Below are 14018 nucleotides of genomic sequence, written 5' to 3'. Positions count from 1 at the left end.
AGTGGGGCATTGTTGCTATGGGGAGCTACCTTGGTCTTTTATTGCTATAGACAACTACACATGGGTATTTAATACTATGGGGAGCTACACGTGGGGTTTAATTGCTATGGATAGCCACCTTGAAGTTTTTGAAGACTTGACTCAAAGATCATGCATGTTTTTGGCATGTGCCATCATTGGGTTAAATAGCATTTTGAATATAAATGTCCAATTTGAATACTTCCATCAAAACAATAACATTTTGACAACACTCTAAACGATAGCTTTTTGCTAGTTCTTCAATCATGGGAGTTAAGTAACCATACATCTATACATACATTATGTACATGTGTGTGCATGTGTGTGTGTGTGTGTGTGTGGACATACAAGACCAACATAACCTATTCAAATCTTTATAAGACATGGCCAATAAAATATGAGAAGATACATGGCATGCTTGATGAAGATAGTACAAGATTTATTATAAGGAACTAATTCTATAAACACCCCATGGTATTGAAGGAGCTCCACTCACCTACATCCTTTCACAAAAAAGCCATGTTAGAACACAAACTTTTTAATGTGGGATGGCAGGCTCCATAACACATCTCCACTTGTTATTGATGTCGCAATATCATATGCTATAAGCATTAGCACATTTCCAAAACACCTTAGTTGGCCGTGCATAGTGTGGCACCTCCGCACTCGACTCACAGGCTCCCAGATATTTGCTCATGTGTGATGGGCTAGTATACACTCCTTTGAAAAGAATTTATGATAAAAAATTATCCATGTATAGGGGAACATGTCAACTTTTGTGTGACATAGGTCGTGTGGATCAATTTCCTCAATGTGGGGTATAACAGTCCCCTTTACACAATCATGTTCCACACCGTCAGCCTTACTTAAATAATAAGGAACACAGAAATAATATGTGCCATGTATGTCGCTATAAGTCATTCATAAAACATACACACACCTATTTCCATGGAGCTTAAGGACAAATTAAAATTTGAATGAGAATGAACCTCACATATTCCATGCTTTTTACATCAATGTATATAGCCATAAGTGTACCACACCTCAAGATTTTTATGAGCTCTGAATTCTGCTAGTCTTGATCATATGATCTTATAACTGACTATTTTGTATCTGAGAGTTATTGCACAAGTAAAATGTGAACTAGAAATGCTCCAACGGTTGCTAGCTAGAATGTGTATAGAGCTATGTAGCAAGCTACTTGTATTGCCTCTAGAGAGTATGCATATTAGTCAAATTGTACTTCATAGTATGCCCAGCTAATTTCTTATGAAGAAGCCATCTATGGCCACAATGCAACCTTATAAGAAACCATGTCGCAATGAAAGAGCTTCCCTATACATACTATATACAAGAGACTAGTCCACGTCGCTACTCTCATCCTCGAAGCCACTACACTTAGCATCTTCATCGTCCTTGCTATCGTCACCGTCCCCTCCTATGTCGGCTCCACTTTCTCTTTCCTCTCGATGGGCTTCATTTAGATACTCATCTCCATCCTCCTGTTCAACCGGCCTGCACACATGTTAGAGGTTAGTATCTCTTTTGGTTATTCAATTCGAGCATTTGAAAAAAAGCGTGTGCATGCGTGCATGCATGTGTATGTGTATATGTAAACATTTCACCAAAAAAGTATGTGTATATGTAGACATACACCACATATACCTATGTATTCATAATGTATGCATATAAATATGTATATAATGTGAGTGGCTAACTGCATGTCTAAGAGCACCTTCAAGGCAAATAGTTCATGGGTTCCAATTTCTTGTTGGCCATCTTTTAGGGTACACCATAGAGCCCCAAGTATCAAGCAACCTGATAATTTTACTCCCTTGTTCAACTAGATGTGTACATACGTAGATGATTAGGTGGCTTGATCCTCTGATCAGAATTGAGTGTGATACATTTTTCTATTTCCAGTATTTCGAGGAAAATGGAATTTATCACTCAAGTGCACACATGTTCTGCCACATAGTTCATGGGTTGCCTAACTAATGTGGTTGAGGACTATAACACATGGTCTCTCACAAACATCATCAACTCAACACCACCATTCCTATATCAAACCTCTCACCCCTAATTGCTTAGATCCCCATCATGGATTCTAACATCCAATAGAAACCCATCTTGCCCCATAGTAACCAGCCCCATGGAACCTATTCAATATTATACAAGAGCCAATGGACCAATAGTCCTAATCATAGAAAGATCAAAGATAATCATCATTGTTAGAGACCAACAAGGATAGAACTAACCATAGAGCCTTAGTAACCATAGCTAGGGGCAATTCGTGAAATCTCCCAAGAGAATTAAGGCATAAGAGGATAAACACCCCCAAGGACTTTGCCAATTAAGCCATGATACCCTCACTAAATTGTTTATGCGACTAAAATCAAGAAGGCAAGTATGTTAGAGAACACTCTTACACCCTCAATGCTATTTATCCATACAACTTCTCTCAAAATGCAGCATAGTCGCATGGGCGATTAGAGAAGAAGGTTAACTTGATGAGGAGGAGCAGCAACATAGATATTCTTTCAATAACCTCGTAATGGCAATAATAACAACAATGGCTGAAGACATCGTCTAAATAATCAATGACATTTAAGGATGGGAGAGTGAAGTAAGAGCTAAACCAAATACCTCATCTTGAAAGGCAAATGCCAATGACATTATAAACTTCAATGAAGGTGACTATCAGGAATGAGCAGTTGAAAATACGAAAGAGCAATCTAGGGGTCAAGAGCCAAAAGATCCTTGAATCATCCCTTCACATACTCCTCCCTCTTAGTCCTCTCATCCTTAGTTGCCATTGATTTTTGAGTGTTAATGCTAAAGGAATTCAGTGTTACACTAAATATCAAAGGGAGCCGAATGCCAAATGATGAAAGCTGATGTCAAAGGATGAAGGAAAAAGTGTTGGAAGGCTGAAAGGAAAGGAAAGAGTGGACACAAACTCAGAATACTTGCATTACTTGCTTGTAGAATGAAGAAGAGTGAGGTCCTTAAGTAGGCACCTCATACATGCTCACTGACATCACTGATGACCTCAGAGCTCCACAATCATCTCCTCAATCTACTCCTAGATTCTCTCAATCATCCTATGTGGCTCTCCACCACCTAACTGTGCTTGTGGGCACCTAACTGTGCCTCTAGCACTCACACATAGAAACATAAGGTGTGCCTGAGGCATACACCTTGAGATATCCCAACAAACCCCCCCTCAAGGGAATGCCTCAGGCTATGTCAAGGATACATCTAGTCTCATAGTTTCTCATGCCAGCTCATGGTGGTCAAGGATTAATCTATGGCTAGGTTCTCATGCTAGCAAGGGTTCCCTTGGGTGTAAGGTAAACAAAAAGGGATACAGAAAGACCTTCCAATGGTTATCTCCCCTGCATGTACATGCACACAATGTCTGCAGGAGGTACCATGGAACAAAACATACACATGGCCTACATCATAAGGTGACCAGAGGTGTTTACAAAACACACAAAACACAATAATTTATTTCATTCATTTTGGAGGACTATCCAGGCTGAGTACCTTGACATAAAAAGAGAGATCTGGAGCATACATAGAGATGTTTTAAAATGCATAATCTTCAAAGGATGCCTCATCTTGTGGAGGCTCATCAACTGAAAGTAGATTTGCATTTTTTGTCTTTGCTTTGGCTTGGCAAAACTTCTCATTATGGTTGTTCTTGCCACAGTGCTTGCATGGATTAATTTTGAAGCAGTCCTTTGAAAGGTGATTTGTCTTTCCACAGTGATTGCAAGGGGTATACTTGCCCTTCTGGACTTTTACAGCATAAACAGTGTCATTGCCTTTCCTGAGCTCCATATGCCTTTCTTCTTCTTGGAGAGCAGAGATAATACCTTCAAGATTAGGATTAGGAAGATTTTTCAAAGTGCTAACAATGTGATCATAATCTTCAGGCATACTCTTAAGTAACAGTGCCATAGCATCATCTGGAGTAATAGGAGAGTTGATAGAAGCTAATTGAGTCATAAGACTCCGCATATAGTTGACATGAGCTGCTAAAGTAGTACCACTAGCCATCTTCAATTCAAAGAAAGAGATTTTAAGTGATAGTTTAGAGATGTGAGAGCTAGCACCAAAAATCATGTCAAGCTTCTGCCAAGCTTCCGAAGGAGACTCCAAGTCAAAGATATGGTGAATATAATCATCTCCTAAAGCAAGAGCAATGATACCGTATGCTTTTTCTTCTCTAGCTGGATCCCTTGCCGGTCGTGTCGGAGTTGAGGATTCTCCAGCATTTGAGGCCGTAGAAGAAGCGGTAGGAGTAGGTTTGACAAGTCTGCATAAGTTCTCCCTCATCAATTCAAATTTCACCTTCATCTGCCATGTGTGGAAGCCCTTTCCATTGAACTTCTCTAGATTCAATAGGGTAGCCATGAGAGGGTCTAACCCAGATATTGGGCAGTGTCTTTCTCTCTTACAAGGCAAAAACAATAACTGAAAGACTTCCAAAATATAAGCACTTGATGTAGCAAATACTAGTGACCAATATTCAATCAATGATGCTTCTTCTTACATGCTTCACAGAGGTGGCTTAAAATGAGTACTTTCCAATCAAAAACAGGTCTAACAAATCAAAGCAAAACTGAAGCCACACTTGTATTGATGCTATTGAAAACTTCAAAAACTCAGAAATGCTAGAGTAGCATTTTATGTAGCATCATCTTCAAAACTTGTCCAAAACTGTCAAAACTAAAAGACTGAACTTGGAGGGCTTGTAGCTCACTCCTCAAAGCAAAGGAAAGAGGGGTTTCTGAGGCAAAAGAGAGCTGGTATACCACAGAAGATCCTCTGGGAAGAAGAGGCGCAAAAACGCGTCAGGTCGCCTTATCTTCCCTCTTCAAAGTCGACTGGTTTTTCTCTATTTTCAGCCTGAATATGCAGCCATTGCTGCTCGGATTTCAGCACAGGATAGCTCTAGCTATGGACCAGCTTCCCCTGAAAGGAATTAGACAAGTACGGAGTGTGCTGAGAGAAAATGCAGGAACAGAGGTCGACGAACTGCGTGTAATGGCGATGAGCAGAGACGACAATTCGTTGATTCCTTTCAGCCAAGGGTTCGCCCCTTCAAGGTGGATCTCCAACAGGAAGGACGTGGGAAATGGCTGAGAACCGGAGGAGAAAAAGCTTAAGCAAGTTTTGGGAAGAAGAGGGAGAGATGGTGAAGAAGAAGATGATGATGTGGCAGAAATGGGCTCAAGGGGGATCAAATGGCTCTGATACCATGTTGAAAGGCTGAAAGGAAAGGAAAGAGTGGACACAAACTCAGAATACTTGCATTACTTGCTTGTAGAATGAAGAAGAGTGAGGTCCTTAAGTAGGCACCTCATACATGCTCACTGACATCACCGATGACCTCAGAGCTCCACAATCATCTCCTCAATCTGCTCCTAGATTCTCTCAATCATCCTATGTGGCTCTCCACCACCTAACTGTGCTTGTGGGCACCTAACTGTGCCTCTAGCACTCACACATAGAAACATAAGGTGTGCCTAAGGCATACACCTTGAGATATCCCAACAAAAAGATCATAGAGCAAGGGCTAGCTGAAGGTCCAAAGACTACTAAATGAAAGAAGAAGGGGGGAAATACAAGGTGCAACGCAAGGGCAAAAAGGGAGCAAAAAGGATATGCAAAGGAATATGACCGTCGGATGGAAAAACAAAGTTTGCATGACCTTTGGGGCTTAACCTAATTTAGGCATGTATTTTGATATTTGGGGTTATGAAAAATAGACTAAGGCTAGGGGGTTGCTACGGCTTGGGACATGTGGGTTTGTGAAACTCTCTCTCCACTTTTCTCACATGGCTCTTTTCCCTTCCACCTTCTCGTGATGCCTCTATCTCTTCATAGTAGAGCTCTCCTTTGGAGTTTTGGGAGGAAAATTGAGGGGCAACTTTACCCCTCAACATATGGTAATCCTCCATGGAATGGAGCTAGTCTTCTTTTGCTCAATCCTCCAAAGTTGGCCGGGTTTTAAAGCTCCTTATTAAATCAATACACCTTCGAATAGGCAAATAGCAGACAAGTAATGGAAACCTGCTAACTTGTAGCGATGCTCGAGCGGGTGTAGAAATAGAATATTAAAGGAGGAGCATTATGGGCTACATGGGAGTGAGTCTAAAGCGATATAACTTACAATAGGGGAAGGAAAGGCAACGACCTAATCCATATGAGATGAGCAATAACCATGACAAGAAACATGAGCCGGACATTGCAATGAAGGTATCCACCTTGGAAAAAGTGTAAGTTCAAGTCTAGAGCTAGAGGCTTCCTTGCAAACCACGGCGGGGAGAATTTACGATGTAGACATGAACTAGAGTTTCTAGTGAAGTGCCAAGCCATCAAGCAAAGTCACAATCATGACCCTAGGAGCACAACAACACCCAAGAATTGGAGAAGAAAAGGGCATGAATGAATGGCTGTAGAAGAACAAGGAATAATGAATGGTGGGTGAGATCATATAGGGACAATAGAGGGTCAAATAGAGCCCTAAAACACATCTAGCAAAGTAGACAAGCATCTAGTACTTGCTAATGCTAAAGGTCATCACAATAGTAGTATCAACTAAACACTGGTACAAGAACATAGGTCCCAAACAATGGCTCTCAGACAGAGGCAGGATGACCAACCCTATAGTAGCAACAGTTGGTAAGTGCTAATGAAGGCCAATAGGAGACTGACAAAAAGAAAAGAACAAGCATCGGGCCTCCAAAATGTGAGAGAGCTACGCTTTTGCCCCTACAAAGATAGAAGAGCTCCCAAAGCAAAGAGATGTAGCATCTAAGTTTAGATGTCCATGAAGATGAGATAAGTGCGGATGATGACGATGCGTGCCATAACAAAAAGGTGACTAATGGAGGACAAAGGAAAAATAAGAAAATGATGTTGAAGTAGTGCTCTAGCAAATACTTGAACCTACGACCACCTATAGCAAACCCACTCCACCAAGCCACAAACCTTCATCCAGGAAAGGAACATTTTGTTAGTTAAACCTAGTATTAGGCAACCAAGTCTACACATAGATCAAAGAGAAAAAAGGACACAAGGGCCTCCTTGTCCCTTCATCAATGTATGCATTGAATCAAATGAAGGATATAGCATATGCATCCACGAAACCAAAATTGCACAAAGCACATCCTTTACTGAAAGAAATCGAATGTAATTCACTCCAAAATGGCAATCAATTTCTCATCATCAAGCACCCATTACAAGTGCAAAATGAGGTAATTGGCATGGGGATAAAGGCCAATGGATAAATGTTTGTTAGGTAAGAAATCAAAAGAGGTCAATGTGATAGAAAGCATTGTGATTATCGTCAAGGGAATGTAAGGGAATTTTGGCTACAGTTAGCTGAAAGCTAGAGTTATGACTAGCTTGACTCTCAAATTTTGATCTTCATCACTTAAAATTTTCGTTGTTAAAAAATTTTCTGACTACTCTTTAGAATTTTCATTGTTAAAAAATCTTTTGACACCACTTGGATCTCACAAGCTCATGATTGAATGCATAATAAAGTTTTCGATGTAGGTGAGGCTCTCAATCCATGCACAAGCCACACAAATTGAGGCTCGACATTCTTCAACATTGTGGTTCATACTTAATGGGAACTAAACGAATATAAGGTGTACCTCAATAAATCCTTACACCCATATAATGATTTCCTTCCAAGATTTGGATGAGATAAAATTCATCCATGCAAGCATACGTGAAAATGAGTAGACTCAAAAATTTATAATGAATATCAATGTGCATGAGATGATAATATGAAAAAAAAAAACTAGATTGTGAGGCCTTCATTATCCAGTTCTCTAAGGTCGTGATTGGCTTTTTTGTGAGCTTCTACTCAATTCTAACTTTCTCTCTTTTCAATTGGGTGTCTCAAGCATGCTCCTTAATAAGTTTTTAAGGGCAATTTGGTGTCACCTTTGCCCTTTGGTCTCAACTTCTAGATCAAGGCTACTTTACCCAATCTCAAACTTTAACAAACACCACAAGAAAAATGGATCCATTCCTTTAGCTAAGCCCAGAGAGAGAGAGAGAGAGAGAGAGAGAGAGGTTTGTGTCATAAAAACTATCCTAAACTTTATAGTCTATTTTTATAATCTTGGCTTTTAAATTGTATAATCTAATTAAAAATTGAATATATGGTGCACATTGATTGGAAATATGGCTTATCTCTTTTAGGAGTATCTCCATAAGCATATGAAATATTCACCAAATTAGAAAAAATCATCTAAAATGCATGACAAACAAAAAGTTAATTGATAAATGGCATAAAAGGATAAGCTTTTTAACAAGAGGCTATTAGGAGAGAGTGGCTAATGGAGACAAATTTTGCTTTTAACCCCATTTTCTAGAGTAAGATATGTGTGTCCATCTATTTGAACACACATAAGCACTACCGTCTATCAATGTCTCTTTGACTGCCATAAGAGTCTACATATAGGGTTATTTATGCTTAGATTCTTTTTATGCCTATACTAAAGCAAAATTCTTAATATGATGGAACCATGGAGGATGCTTTTTTGTATCCTTTGGTCAAAGTTTTTGGTCCTCTATTTAAATAATAGTAAGAAATTAAGAATTAAGAATTAAGATTACTTTTGCATGAAATTAAGAATTCCATGCATAATGGTAAGATCATGACCTCATAAAGGCTTATGGTGGCCGGGTGTCATGTCAATACAATTGACTATGACTTCATAAGGGCTTGTATTATGAGTATTTCAATACAAGTGATCATGACTTCATAAGCTAGTAGAAGGAGGGTAGACGGCTCACCATGCAAGTTGCACATGATTTTAAGATGTAGTATCTATTGCATTATTAGAGAGAGAGAGAGAGAGAGAGAGAGGTCAGGGTAGGGGAATGGTAGATTGATGCTTTACGTTAAGATACAATTTCCTTGGGAACTCATGTACCATTGCTATGGATAGTTGTACAATTCTTATTAATCTAATCTTCGTCAAATCTATTTGCATTGCTAGGCATGTGCTCCAACATGATGAGGACAAAGGCTTTGCATATTTTCAATGTGTAATATTGTAGAAAATGATATTGAAACTCATAAAGTAACTAAAGCATAGTATTTATGATGAACAAGCTTCTTTGGTTGTGGAGACAAAAGTTAAGTCTTTTGAGCATACGGCATTTTTTTGATTGCCTGTTTATGTTGGATATAAGCAAGATCATGCTCTAAGACTTTGTCTGTATATTTTATAATATTTTTAGAAATGCATAAGCATGAATAGGTATTTATTTGAATGCTCCTAATTTTGATTATTCGTAATTAGTAATTTTTCTATTATGGGGTTCCCACATTAAATGTCCAATGATAAGTTGAATATAATGTATTTAATAGAAAGTTTTGGGCATGGCTTCTTTTGAAAGTAGAAATGAATACGGAACTTATTGCTCTCAATTCCTATCAAGTGGTTATAAGATCACTTTTCTATTATGAATGGGAGCATCCAATAATTAGTTGAATAGCATGTATTTCATGGCTTCTTTGAAGGTAGCAAGTTGAATGTAATGTTCTTGTTTATAAAGTTTGATAAAATTACAATGCCTTTCAGAGTAATGTGGGTAGTTGGTTGCTTTTAAAGATAAATAAATAAGCCACCCTTTCCAAAGCACTGGCATCATAGCAATAGGAAGACTCCTAAACAGTAGGACAAAGTCAAAGTTAGAGAAATTTGTCCATAGCTAGACTGGGGTTATGTGAAAGATTCAAGATTTGAAGGGGCATGTTTTAGCATTGGAATTGGAGGGTAGGAATCCCAAATACATTGGGTTAGGCCTCACAGGTATTGACATTCAAAATTTTCTACTAGGATGACTATCCTTTTGACTAGTCTCAAATGGTTATGGTGGGTGGTAGAGACGTGTAAGAGGATAGCCATGGTCATGAAAGGGTTCCAAGATTTCATGTATCACTTGTGAGATAATGATTGTATATAGGTTTTCACTCGTTGAAAATAAAATTTGAGGATGTGTTTTGTTCTCTCTCTTACTTGCCCTATTATGAATTACTAACATGGCACCAAGGTGCATCATTTTGGAGATGAAGTGAATGATTTTCCTTCTTGATGTGAAAGTGATGGGTTCTTTTAAATTAGCCTTGCATTGTGCATAAACATTGGGTATGCAAAATTTTCAAGGGAATTCATGCGCATGTGATATTCTAAATTGAAGGTTCAAGAATGAAGGGATGTGGGGAGGTTGTTTTGAAGTATGTTTAGGAGCATGTATTTGCCCTTGTGTGGAACCCTTAGATGTTTGGTGGTGGCAATTATTGTGGCCTTCTTGGACTTTGGTGATTGGCCACACTTGGTGATACAAGCCACTCTTGTATGCTGCTTAACGGCCATGTAAGCACTCACTTTATACTTGGAATAAGTTAGTACATTGGTGGCTACCACACAAGCACTCAATTCGAACTTTAATGAGATGCCCATGTTTTGAGGCATCTCAGGTTCTATTTTCAGTAGTGGTCATTACCGTGGGACTATGATTTCTTGAGCATACCTTATGCAGATCACTCTGGTTGCAGTTTGAGCAGTGTGCACTCATTCGTGGTATGCATTGGGTTGCAGTGGATGATTTATAGGCCATTTGGATGCATTACGGTCCTTATTGGATGCGCTGATAGGCCCAAATTGCCTTGTGGGATGCTATTTTTATGGACGCTTTGCACATGGATGCTATTTTATGCTGAGGGACAGCTTTGACACATTGCAGGTGATGCACTAATAGTGCTATGCTCTCTTGGATGAGATATTATTAATGCATATGCCAGTGGACGGTGTTTATGCTTGAGTCATTTGGCACTTATTGGCATTTTGGATTGCCATTGCAGTTGGCATTTTCTTTTGGGCCAGATTTGCTCATATGGATGCATAGTATATGCACATGAGTCAGATGCTTTGAAACATGAGTTTTGGTGATATTTCACTCTATTGTGGCATACACATTTGGGTGCACCTGGTATTTGGTGTGATTCTCTCTTGCAGGTACTAGCATTTGGAATTTTATTTCATTTGCATCATGGCATCCTCTTCCATGTCTGAAAAGGAGATTTTCAGCATTAAAAAGTTTGATGGGACAAACTTTTCTTTGTGGAAAGAACAAATAAGGGATGTGCTTATTCAAAAGAAGTAGATTAAACCCTTGGCAGGGATTGAAGCTAAGCCTGAAGCTAAGCCTGCAAATATGTCTGAGGATGATTGGAATGAGTTGGATGCATTAGTAAAGTCTACTATTAGACTTCATCTTGCAGAGTCAGTTTATTTCACAGTACTAAATGAGCAGACTACAGAAGATTTGTGGAAGAAATTGTGTGCCACTTATGAGAAGGAAACTGCCTCTAATAAAGTTTACCTCATGAAGAGGTTGTTTGAGCTACAGATGAAGGAAGGGGTCTCCATTTCTTCTCACTTGAATGAATTCAATATTATTTTCAGCCAGCTTCATGCTCAGAAAATGAATTTTGATGCAGAGACTTGCCATCCTCATGGGATACCTTCCGTACAGCTGTCAGTAACTTTGCACCTGGTGGAGTACTGAAATTTGATGATGTTGTGGGTAGCTTGTTGGCCGAGGAGATTAGACGAAAGTCTATGGATGGCAACAAGTAGGATGCAGCCTTAAATGTGCAAAGGGGCAGATCACAGTTCAGGGGGAAGTCCCAAGAAAGAGGGAAGTCTCGTAGCAAATCGAGGGCATGGAACATTAAGTGTTACCATTGTGGCAAGAAGGGTCATATGAAAAAGGATTGCTACAAGCTGAAAAGAGAGCAAAAGGATAAGAAAAAGAATGCAAATTGGGGTGCAAATCAGAAGGAAGAGAGTCCAAGGGAGGACAAAGGAAAAGTGAAGATCAAGGAGATCAATGCAATCACACATGATAGTGACAATGACGTTCTCTTCATGTCTAGTTTATCTGCAGAGTTGCTTACCACTTTAGATGATGCATATTCCCAGGATTGGATTTTGGATTCTGGTGCTTCATTCCATGTTACTCCCCATAGGGAATGGTTCTCCACTTATGATAGTGGAAAGACAGGTTGTGTGCATCTTGGAAATGACTATGCATGTGACATAGTGGGAGCAGGTGACATAAAGTTTTCTTTTGCAAATGGGTCTGCATTTGTTTTGAAACATGTGAGACATGTGCCTAAGCTGACCAAGAGTCTTATTTCAGTGGGTCAGCTAGATGATGCTGGTTTTCACACCACTTTTGGCTTTCAGAGTTGGAAAATTTAGAAGGGCTCTATGCTTTTGGCCAGGGGTGCCAAGTGTGGGACTTTGTATCCCTTACATGTATCAGGGGTATTTGATCATGTTGTTGCAATAATCGAGCAGCCAAGCACTTCTTTGTGGCATTGCAGGTTGGGGCACATGAGCCAGAATGGAATGAAACTCTTATGCCGTTTGGGTTATGTACCGCATTTGAGTTTCTCTGATTTTGAATTTTGTGAGCACTGTCTCTATGGGAAGAAGACTAAATCAGCCCATAAAAGAAGGGGAAAGAAATAGTTTGAAAAGCTTGATTTGGTGCATTCAGACATATGTGGTCCCATGCCTACACGGTCATTAGGCGGGGCTGAATATTGTGTGACATTCATTGATGATGCAACTAGGAAAGTGTGGGCTTATGCTATAGCTCGGAAGAGTGATGTGTTCTAGGTATTTCAGAAATGGCTGGCCTTGGTTGAGAATCAATCAGGTAGAATGCTTAAATGCCTACGGACTGACAATGGTGGAGAGTATCTCTCTCATGACTTTCAGCATTTCTGTGATACACATGGGATTAAGAGGGAGCTCACATCCCCTCGTACTCCAGAGCAAAATCCAGTTGTAGAAAAGATGAACCGTACCATTCAAGAAAGGTTGCAATGCATGCTTTCCAATGCAAGTCTTTCTGGTGGTTTTTGGGCTGAGAGAATGAAGACTGCAGTGCATGTGATCAATAGATCACCTAGTAAGAGTTTGGATGGTGGTATTCTTGAAGAGGCATGGAGTGGCAAGAAGCCCTCTTACTCTCATTTGCATATATTTGGGTGTGAGGCATATGCACATGTGCCAAAAGAGCTTCGAAAGAAGCTGGATCCTAAGTCTAGGAAATGCATCTTTCTGGGTTATGGTGAAAGTGGAGAGAGGGGCTATCGTCTCTGGGATCCAAAAGCAAAGAAGATCATATGCAGCCATGATGTGGTCTTTAATGAGAAGAAGATGCATAAGGCACCCATGAGGGATGTGGAAATGAGGAGAATCACTTTCCAGGATGTGAATCCACCTGCATATGTTGATAGACAGCAAGCTGTCCATGCACCAAATGTGCAAGAAATGGTACCACCAAGTACTCCCACAGGTATACAATCAAGGGTAGATGATGAATCATCTATTGGTGGAAATGATGAGCCAAATGTGGCTGATATGCAAATGGGATAGCAAGCTGAAATGCCCTTGAGAAGATCATCTAGAGTGTCTAGACTGCCTGATAGGTTTGTTCCAGGGGTAGACTATGTGATGCTTACTGATTGCGAGGAGCCTTCTTGCTACAGAGAGGCTATGATGCATAAGGATCAATGCAAGTGGGAGTATGCTATGCAATCAGAGATGAGTTTACTTATGAAGAATAAAACTTGGGACTTGGTTTCTTTGCCACATGGAAAGAAAGCATTGCCATGTAAATGGGTCTACAAAATGAAGGTCACAGGTTATGATGTGCCTAGGTACAAGGCCCGTTTGGTTGCTAAAGGGTTCAAGCAAGAGAAGGGTGTGGACTTTGATGAGATATTCTCTCCAGTTGTGAAGATGACCACACTTGCATGCTTGGACTAGTGGCAGTAGAGGATATGGAGCTTATGCAGATGGATGTCAAGACAGCTTTCTTGCATGGGGATTTGCATGAGGAAATTTACATGGTGCAACCGAAAGGCTTTGAAGAAA

This window comes from Dipteris shenzhenensis, chromosome 31 (assembly GCF_047967505.1).
Source record: "Dipteris shenzhenensis isolate YYH24624 ecotype China chromosome 31, Dip_SZ_1.0, whole genome shotgun sequence".
Lineage (NCBI taxonomy): Eukaryota > Viridiplantae > Streptophyta > Polypodiopsida > Gleicheniales > Dipteridaceae > Dipteris > Dipteris shenzhenensis.
Note: the sequence above shows the minus strand (reverse complement) of the source record.